Source organism: Trichosurus vulpecula, chromosome 2 (assembly GCF_011100635.1).
Source record: "Trichosurus vulpecula isolate mTriVul1 chromosome 2, mTriVul1.pri, whole genome shotgun sequence".
Classification (NCBI taxonomy): domain Eukaryota; kingdom Metazoa; phylum Chordata; class Mammalia; order Diprotodontia; family Phalangeridae; genus Trichosurus; species Trichosurus vulpecula.
In genome coordinates, this window is record NC_050574.1 from 80,499,564 (window position 1) to 80,510,635 (window position 11,072).

Here is an 11,072-nt window from a genome sequence, read left to right on the forward strand (position 1 = left end):
GTTCTTAAAACCTAGAGTTATCTAGCATTGGCTCATTAATTGAATTCATGCTCAAATTTTCTAATGCACTGAGAATTGTTTTTTAATCTGGGGAGGGATGGGGGGATTCCCATTGCTACCTACTCTCTGATCTCACTGTCTCTGGATTTAGAGTTTTCAGGCTATGCCTGGCTCTGACCAGTTACTGGGAGTGCTTGGAGCTATGGACTTGCTCATTTTCTGGAGCAGAGGTGCCAACTTTGCTGGTGGATTACGTCCAATTGCCCATAAACTTATGACTCATTTGTGTAGTTTTAAGTGAGGTTAAGCCACTTAGTATATTTGTTAATTGGATTTCATGCAGTGTTGTTCACTCTAGTGCTATTTTTCAGTTTTTGTAGGAATAGGAAAAAGAAGCTGCTGGTTTCCTTTCGGAATGCCAGCTTGGATAGAAGTGCCTCCCCATGCTTCATCTCTGCTTTCAAATTAATCCTCTTCTGCACAAAATTTCAGATTCCATAATTTTGCTTTTTAGATTGCTTTTGTCATTGTCTTTTCTGCCCATATTAGTCACCAGAAAGAAGTAATAATAATCTAGTTTGAAAATTACTTAATGTTCCTGTAACATTTTCTAGAAAACCAAACTCTCTCTCTGCAGTTGTTGTCAGGTTAACATAAACTTTTCTAAGCAAGGCTCCAGCACCTTACTCAGCATTCCTACCCCTGACCTTTGCTGATCTCTCCCTGATAGCACTTGTGTATTCCCATCCTCAATTCGTAGCAGGCAGTCTGATCTGTCCTCCACACAGAGACCACAGTTGATTTTCTTTGAGCACAGGTTCATCTTATATCTCTACATACCTCCAACTTTTCTGATATTTGTTGTTCCTCACAACCTTGCCCAAAGCTACTTTTTCTATCTTCCTTCATATTTTTCCCCTTCACACGTTCTGTGGGCCAGGCATACTGGGCTTATTGGTGACCATCTATATTCTGTCCCCAGTTCTCTTATCTGTCTCTCCCTCAGGCCTGAAATGCTCTTGACTAACACAGCTTCTTAGAAACCATAGTTATCTAGTTTCAGGAATCTTCTTTTGTATGAGGGTTTTCCTGATTCCTCCGGTTTTGGTTCCTTCCCTTTCAAGGTTATCTTGTATTCTTTTAGATGGAATGAATGGTTCATGGTGACATATACTGGACAAGCAAAGTTTCTCCCTCATCTCAGAAAATGTTTTCTACCACTTATATTTCTGAGCAAGCAAGGATCAATTTGTTTGGACAGCTATTTACCTCCCAGCATCAAGAAGAAAATGATTTGTAATGACATGGTATTGAGGCTCCTTCTGTTTCAGACTGGATGGGGTACTGGGGAACGCCTTCCTCCTGGACCTTTATACCATCACTTTCATCATTGGTCCCAGGCTGAGGCCCATAGACTTGCTTCTCTCCCACTTGGCCTTTGTTAATGACTTGGTGCTTCTCCCCAAAGGGATCCCTCAGACAATGGCTGCATTTGGGCTCAAAAATTTCCTGGATGATGTGGGATATAAACTTGGATTTTGCTTTCACCGAGTGACCTGGGGCCTTTCTCTCAGCACCACTTGCCTCCTGAGTGGCTTCCACACCATCACTTTAAGGCCTAGAAGCTCCAGGTGGGCATAAATCAAAACCAGAATACCACAGTTCCTTGTCTCATTCTGTTCCTTGTGCTGGAATTTTCATCTGCTGACAAAAGGCTTTATTCTTTTAAATAGACCAACAGGAATAAAAACATCACTGAAAGCATTGATTTAATTTATTGTTTTGCTACATTTGATATTCCATTTAATGTTCCTTTATATCTATTCATATTCTCCCTTGCTGATGATTTATGTGGAGAAATTATGGTGGGAACCACTGGATATATGTTTTTTGTCTTGCACAGACATCACCAGACAGTCCAGTACATCCATGGCAATAATCACATACCACATAGCTCCCCTGAGACAAGAGCCACCCAAACCATACTGCTATTGGCCAGCACGCTTGTGTCTTTTTACCCCTTGAATTCTGTTTTAACATTGTTTATGCAGTTGGGGAAGCTAGCTGACTTCCTGGCTGGTTCAAATCTCTGCCTTCTTAGATGCCTGCTTTTCCACTTTAGCCCCTTGGTTCCAATTGTCAGTGACTCTCAAATCCCTAAGTACTCTTTGGCTCTGTGGGATAGAATAAAGCTTCCAGGCTAATAAAATCCTGAAAAAATACAGATAGGTGATGCAGCAGTTGGAGTTCTGCACCTTGCAGTCTAGAAGATCTCAGTAAAACTTCTGCCTCAGATACTTGGTAACTACATGAAGCAGGGCGATTCACTTCACCTCACTCTGCCTCAGAATCATCATTTGTGAAATGTGGATAATAATAATACTGACCCACCAGGATTTCTGTAAAGATCACAAGAGATAATTGTAAAATGATTTCTGAATCTTAAAATTATATCTATCTATATATATACATAAATATATATAATACATATATATACATACACACATGTATATAAACATATATATGTATGAGGTTTAATTATTGTTGTTTTTGTTATTATTATCATTATTATTATTATTGATAATCACATTCACATTCTCTCATCTCTCAGAGGAGAGGAATCTTGAAGAAGTCATTAATATGAAATAGCAAATTGTGCCATGGATTTGAACTCAAACTGCCTACTTGTGAAGACCTGACATTCTGTGTGAGTGGTGAGACATTCATCAATTGGACTAAACCCATGGAACTCTGTATTCCCTTCCATTTATGAAATTCTATGACTTATTAAGACAGCACTCAGCCCTGTTGACCCTAACACCATTCATTCTAACATCACAATGGTGAATATACTACCTACAACCTCTATGAAATTCCCTACATTGTTTGCTTAATTATCAGTACAAAAGACCTATGTATTCGACACTAAGACTTAGGCCCTTGCATTCTCATATGTATTTTCATGAAACTATAAAGTGCCCAAAATTTTACATATTATCCCATCTGGTTCTCTTCAATATGAATTGTCTTTTCTTTAATACCCATTCCTTTCTCCTATGCCAGCTTTTCCCTTTCCTCTTTTCCCTAGATATTTTACATATTAAAGCCTATAGACTGAAGTAAAACTCTCTTTTGGTAAACATCTTTAGTCATAGAGATAAAATTTAGGTCAAATAATGTCCCATGGAGATCTTAGTTGACAGAAATTCTTCTAAATTAATTCATGGTTGCAAGACTAAGAATTAATGTCTTAAAATTTGAATTAGGGAGATGATGGAGCCAAGATGCCAGATTTAGACAGGAACTTCCCTGAGCTCTCCTAAATTCACATCCAAACAAATATAAAATAATGCCTCAAAATGAATTCTGGAAGAGGAAACCCTATAAAAAGATGGGGTTAAAACATTTTCCACTCCAGGACAATTTAAAAAGTCAGTAGGAAAAGTGTAGCTCAGGTAAAAGGGAAGTGCAGTCCAAAGCAGGTGGCAGATATTCAAGACAGCAGCCAGTCACAGTCTATCAAGCCATCGGAGAGGCCTCAAGCCCCAAGATAGGCCAGCAGCAAGGCCATGTATCTCCCCACTGATGACACACACCATCAGTGAGCCCCCAGCTTGGGCCAAAACTAAGGCTTTACATCTATCACACAGGAAGCTTGGGGCTTAATTCCAGTACTATATAATACTAATACTATACAAAATATTTAGAAAAATAGGCCATGAAGGAGTCCTACAAAATATTTTATGACATAATTATGGTGCTGATATATAACCCTAATTAATATTATTGCAAAAATTTCAAATAAAATGCTAGCAAGGAGATTACAGCAATATATTACAAGGATCATACAGTATGACCAGGTGGGATTTATACAAGGAATGCAAAGCAGGTTGAATATTAGGAAAACTATCAGTATAATTGACTATTTCAATAGCAAAACCACCAGAAAGCATATGGTTATCTTAATAGATGAAGAACAAAATGCTTTGACAAAATGCAATACCCGTTCCTATTAAAATCACTAGAGAGCATAGGAGTAAATAGAGCTTTTCTTTATTGTAATTTCTTTTCCTTTTAAACATAAATACCAAATAAGTAAGGAAAAAATTAATTAATTAATTAAATAATACAAAATAAGAAAGGAAAAAATAAAGCATTGCCATGTGCACAGCAGAAGGTGAGAGAGCAGTCAAAATATGCAGCAATAAATTTGCATGTCACAAACTCCCATATTATAAATACTATGCATAATGTTGAGTGCTGTTCATTTTTGCTTCCTTGCAAGTATTCTTTTGTTCTCTGCTGTTCACTTTAAAATGGAGCTGTTCTTTAAATGATAACTAGTATCTATCTAAAACAATCAACAAGCAATATTTGTAATGGGAATAACCAGGAAGCCTTCCCAATACCATCAAGGGGGAAGCAAGGATGCTCATTGCACCACTGTTATTCAATAGTGTACTTGACATGTCAGCCAATGAAATAAGTGATAAAATGAAACTAAAGGAATTAGAATAGGTAATGAGGAAACACATCTATCATTCTATAAAAATATATGATGTTATACTTTAGAGAATCCTAGAGAATCAACTTAAACTGGTTTAAATTATTAACAAATTTAGCCAATTTCATAGGCAGTCATTATGGGAAGGAAAATGACCTTCAAGTTCCTGATAGAGGCCTTTATTTTGTCCTCAGTCAACAATTTGTCAATAAATATTTATTAAGCATTTATTATATGCCAAGCATTGTTCTAAGTTCTGGGAATATAAATAAGAAAAATAAAGACATTTCCTATATACTCTCAAATAAAATGAGAATTAAGTCAAATTTATAATATTACAAGTCATTTCTCAATTTATAAATGGTCAAAGGATATGAACAGGCAGTTTTCAAATAAGGTAATCAAAGCTATCCATAGTCATTAAAATGTTCTACATAACTATTGAGTAGAGAAGTGCAAATTAAAACTCTGAGGTACCCCTTCACAGCTATGAGTTTGGCAAATATGAGAGAAAATTAAAATGATAAATGTTGGAAGTGATGTTGGAAATTTGGGATGCTAATGCACTGTTGGTAGATCGAAGGAGCTGTGAACTGCTCCAACCATTTTGGAGAACAATTTGGAACTTTGCCTAAAGGGCTATAAAATATGCCTATTCTTTGATCCAGCAATATCACTACTAGGTCTCTATCCCAAAGCGATTTTGGAAAAAATGGGGAAAGGACCTATCTATACAAAATATTTATAGCAATTCTTTTAGTGGTGGCAAAGAACTGGAAATTGAAGGGATGTTCCTCAATTGGGAAATGGTTGAACAAGTCATGTGGTCTATGACTGCAATTGAATACTCTTGTGCTATAAGAAGTGATGAGCAGGATACTTTCAGAAGGATCTCAAAAAACTTAGATGAACTGATTTAAAATGAAGGGAGCACAACCAGTAGACCATTGCATGTAATAACAGGAATATTGTTTAATGATCAACTGTGAATGAATTAACTGTTCTCAGCAATACAATAGTCAAAGACAATTCCAGAGGACTAATGATGAAAAATGCTATCTGCCTCCAGAGCAAACTGATTGGGTCTGAATGCAAGTAGAAGCATACTATGTTTTTTTCTTTTTTAATAGTTACATTTTTCCTATTATATATAAAAACAATTTTTAGCATTTGTTTTCACAAATTTGGGGTTCCAAATTTGTAATCCCTCCCTCTCTCCCACTCCTTCCTAAAATGGCAAGCAATTTGATATAGCGTACATATGCGCAATTATGTAAAATGTATTTCCGTATTAGTCATAAGAGTGAAAGAAAAAAAGCAAAAAGAAAAAGAACCACAATAAGAATGAAGAAAGCAAAAATAATCTGCCTTGATTCTGTATTCAGAGTTAATCAGTTCTTTTTCTGCATGTGAATACCATTTTCCATCAAAAGTCCTTTGTAATTGTCTTGGATCAATGTATTGTTGAGAATGCTAAGTCATTCATAGTTGATCATTACACTCTGGTATACAATGTTTTCAGTGCATGTTATTTTTTAATTTTATTTTGGGGGGTTTTTCTTTGTTTCTTTTTTCACTACATGACTAAAATGTAAATATGTTTGATATGATTGCATGTATATTATATCAAAATGCTTACTCTTGCAGGGAAGGAGCAGATAAGGGAGAGAATATACAACTCAAAGTTTTAAAAGACAAATGTTAATATTTTTTTTTACTTTTAGATGGGGAAAATAAAATATTTTTTTAAAAAATGAACTCTCTGAAACTGTGGCTGATTACTACTTTATAACTCAGAGGAACCATTATTGGGGGCAAATAGCTTTCAAATTCCTTAGAGAGACCTTTATTTTATTCTTAGTTAAAAAAATTAGTCAGTAAATATTTATTAAGCACTGACTATGAGTCAGGCACTGAGCTGTTTTAATGATACAAATAAAGAAAACAAAGACATTCTCTGACCTCAAGGAATTGGTGGAAGAGATTGCAGGAAAGAAAGCTGAAGAGAGGTGTGGCAACAGAAATTATGTGGGACAGCAGCATGATGTCAATGGAGTTAAAATCAAGGAAAACTTCTGCTGGGAAATCAAAATGTTCTCTCCTGTTTTCAAGGGTGAAGAATTTTCCTGTTCTCTCTTCTATCCACTGTAATTACTCCAGTCAAGATTTTCTTGTTCCTCTTACTTGGACTATTGTACTGACATTCTTAACTTCCTTCCTACTCATGTTTTTCACCACTCAAACCTACCCTTTACACCTTTGTAGTAGGATATCTCTTTGTGAACTCTTCTGATCATCTAATTTCTCTCCTCAAAAACCTGAAGTTCAGGCCCTTTATTGCCCATCAAGAAAAGCATCACCTCCATCTGACGACATTAAAGTCCTCCACAGTCTGCTTCTGAGCCTCTTCTTCCAACCTTGCCTCACAGTACTCTCATTCAAGTATTCAATATTCCAAACAAAGGAGATTCCTTACCTTAGGTCACTCTTGTCCCATCACTCTCATATTTAGGACTCTGTTAGTGTCATTTTCCATACCTGAAATGTGATTCAATTCTTACTATTTTATTCTTTTTTCAAGTCCCAAATCAAGTTACTACTCCATCCCTAAAGCCTCTCAGGAAGCAGCCAGCTGAAAGTGATCTCACTCTTCTTAAATTAGGAAAATGCAAAGGGTTTCTTTGTAATTTTTGCAATTACTTTGAGTTTAACTACCTATACGCATGTAGTAAGCTCCAGTAAAGTTAAATCTCCTCAAAAGCAAGAACTGTTGCATTGCTATTATTTTTGTTATCACTGTTATCATCTGTGTCTAGTGCAGTGATTTGCCTGTAGTAGATATTGATGAAATCATTTAAAATTAATATTGAAGTAAACTTTGGCCCCTTTGTTTGCACTTACCATTGCAGATCCACAGGGTTTTAGAGTCTGAAAGATTTTCAAAGGCTACACAGAACAAATCTAGTCCCTTTCCTAGATTACAGTCTTTCAAAAGCTTGACTAAAGCAGTCAGGTGGCTCACCCTCCCCAGAAGTTTCCCTGGAATAAAAAGACCCAGTTCATTCAACTGATTCACCTATATCTTCCACTCAAGGCCTTTCACCATCTTGGTTGAACAACTTTGTTTGCCTTCTTAATTTGTGTTACTCACAACTGAATACCATTACCTAGATGTGAGCTGGCCAGAAAACAATATTGAGAAAGCAAACATCTCTTAATTATTATCAAGATCCCATTACTTTAGGTGGAGCCAAGATAGCAGCTGCAAAGCAGGGACTTGCCAAAAGCTCTCCCCCAGGACCCTCCAAACACCTATGAAAATGGCTCTGAACAAATTCTAGAAATACAGAACCTACAAAATAGCAGAAAGAAGCAGGGCTCCAGCCCAGGACAACCTGAGGTCTATCACACTGACCTGGGAGTGGAGTGGAGCAGAGCCCAGCGTGGGCTGCTCCTGGACCAACTAGACTGGGAGCTGGGCAGAACAGGCCCTAGTGCCCTGAATCAGTGAGCTGCGGCAGTTACCAGACTTCTCAACCCACAAACACCAAAGACAACAGAGAAGGTTAGTGGGAAAAACTGTAGGGACACAGTGAAAGGAATTTGCAGTTCAGCCACTACCCCAGGGGTGGCAGAGGTGGTGTAGCTCTGAGGACAGAACTACAGCTGCAGTTGCTTCTGGCCCCAGGCCCATCTGGTGTGAGGAATTAAGTGGCAGATCTCAGTGGGAGTACAGAACCTGCTTAGAGCTGAGTAGAGGTCTGGGTTGGCAGTTCTTGGGGGAGGAGGAGAGCTGGTGTGGCAGAGCTTGCTGTGTAGAAATAGCTCTGAAAACAACAGCGCAGCCCTTCAAGCTTGGGACAAAGTACTCTCTACTCTACAAGAAGTCATACCCTGACAAGAAACTCAAGGTTCAAGTAGTTGGCTGGGAACATGGCCAGGCAGCTAAAACACACCCAGATTCAGTCTCAGACTCTGGAATCTTTCTTTAGGAACAAAGGAGACCTATACATACAGCCAGAATAAGTCAACAAAGTGAAACAGCCTATATCAAAAGCCTCCAAGAAAAACATGAATTGGTCTCAGGCCATGGAAGAGCTCACAAACAATTTGGAAAAGCAAGTTAGAGAAGTAGAGGAAAAATTGGGAAGAGAAATGAGAGTGATGAAAGAAAACCACGAAAAACAAGTCAATGACTTGCTAAAGGAGACCCAAAAAATACTGAAGAAAATAACACCTTAAAAATAGACTAACTGAAATGGCAAAAGAGCTCCAAAAAGCCAATGAGGAGAAGAATGTCTTGAAAGGCAGAATTAGCCAAATGGAAAAGGAAGTCCAAAAGACCACTGAAGAAAATACTACTTTAAAAATTATACTGTATACCAAAATAAAGTCAAAATAGGTTCATGATTTAGATACAAAGGCTGATATTATAAGCAATATGGGAGAGCAAGGAATAGTTTACTTGTCAGATTTATGGAGAAGGGAAGAATTCATGACAAAACAAGAGATAGTGTTGTGAATGCTGTCTCATTACAGTTTTTATGTGTGATTAAGTGCACCTCGCCAAAGTTTGCTAAGGTAAAAAGACCTTGTGTACCCTAGAGAACTTCTAAAGTGGAAGCCCCATCAATACCATCTATCTGCCTGTTGTCACTCCTTTCCTGGGACCACCAAAAATCTTTCCCAGAAAATTGGGAAAGAATTTTGACAACCAGTGTCTCTGATAAATTCCTCATCTCTAAAATGTACAGGGAACTGAGTTAAATTTGTAAGAATACAAGTCATTTCCCAAGTGAGAAATGGTCAAAACATATGAACAGGCAGTTTTCAGAGGAAGAAATTAAAGAAATGCTCCAAATCACCATTGATTAGAGAAATGTGAATAAAAACAAATCTCAGGTACCACATCTCTCCTGTCAGATTGGCTAAGATGGCAAAACAGAAAAATTATAAATGCTGGAGATGTGGGGAAATTGGAACACTATTGCATTGTTGGTGGAGTTGTGACAGGATCCAACCATTCTGGAGAGAAATTTGTAACTATGCCCAAATGACTATAAAAATGTTCATACCCTTTGGCCGAGCAATACCACTTCTAGGGCTATATCCCAAAGAGATCATACGAGAGTGAAAAGGACCCATATATACAAAAATATTTATAGCAGCTCTTTTTGTGGTGGCAAAGAATTGGAAATCAGGGGCATGCCCATCAATTGGGAAATGGCTAAACAATTTGTGGTATATGAATGTAATGGAGTACTATTTTGCTATAAGAAGTGAGGAGCAGATGGATGTCACAGTAACCTGGAAAGACTTGTATGATCTCCTCCTGAACGCGCAAGCCGAACAAGGACAACATTATATAAGATTACAGAGATACAGTATCTCTGATAACTGACTTTGATAGACTTGGCTCTTCCCAGCAATGCAAAGTTCTAAGACATCTACAAAAGAAGACTCATGATGGAAAAAGCTATCCACATCCAGAAAAAGAAATATGGAGTCTGATTGCAGATTGAAGCAAACTGTTCTCTCTCTCTCTCTCTCTCTCTCTCTCTCTCTCTCTCTCTCCCCAGATTTCTGCTTCTGAATCCTGCTGCTCCCAGTCCTGCTGCTCCCAGTCCTGCTGCTTCCAGGTCTGACTCTCTTTTTATACATCCCTAGCTGTCATCTGATTAACTAGAACTCAGTGCAAATACCATTGGCTCTGGTCTTAGCATCTCCCTTTAGGACACTGAGGGCTTCATGCCCATATCACCTTAGCACCTAGTAAGTAGGGGCTTTAGTCCTACTTCAAAACAAAGATATAATCAGGTTTTCCAACCTAGGCCCACCTGAGCCCTATTGAACAAGTGGGGAAGATCTCTGATCAGATTAATATTAGACACCCCAATTCCAAGATCACATTGCTGTATAGTCTCAAAACACAGTCCCTGGCAGTTTCTCTCCAGCCCAAGTACAGTATGCTCTAGCAAAACAGGGCAGCATGAACTAGCAAAACTTATCTCTCTTTCTCATACAGTAGCCAGCTGCACCTATACAATTTATTATTTTGAACTTGCTATTTACTGGATGAACTGGCTGTGTACTGGTTCGTAGAGATATTTACTATTTACTGAACTATCATATGTATCCTGGACTCCTCATTATATATATCCCAGATTTAGTTACATGTATACTCCCTTCATTTATCTTGTCTAACATGAAATTGATGGGGGCAGCCTGGGTATTTCTCAGTCAGCCCTTACCTTTAGTTGACTTAGTGATGTTTCAGGCCTAAATTCACACCTCCTTGTAGTCCCCCTTTGGACAATTTCCAGTGAACTCTGGGTAAAACTCCTACACAGTAGATACACGAAGTTCATGTTCCTTTAAGAACTGATCACTCCTTAACCACTCCCTAATGCCACCCTGAATCACCTAGTTAGCATACTTGGCACATGTTTTACTGCAGTTTATCGTATATAAACTTTAAATGCACTCCTCTAAGGATGCAGATTCCCTAAGAACTCTTGTAACAATAAATCTTTGCCATCTTGACTTGAAGAATGCTTGAGTCTGTGAA

At 37.9% G+C, this 11,072-nt stretch overlaps 1 pseudogene; it reads left to right on the top strand.

The window, feature by feature from the left end:
• The first annotated feature begins 1,289 nt into the window (after positions 1-1,289).
• Positions 1,290-2,190, top strand: LOC118837504 (annotated as a pseudogene).
• The last annotated feature ends 8,882 nt before the right edge of the window (positions 2,191-11,072 follow it).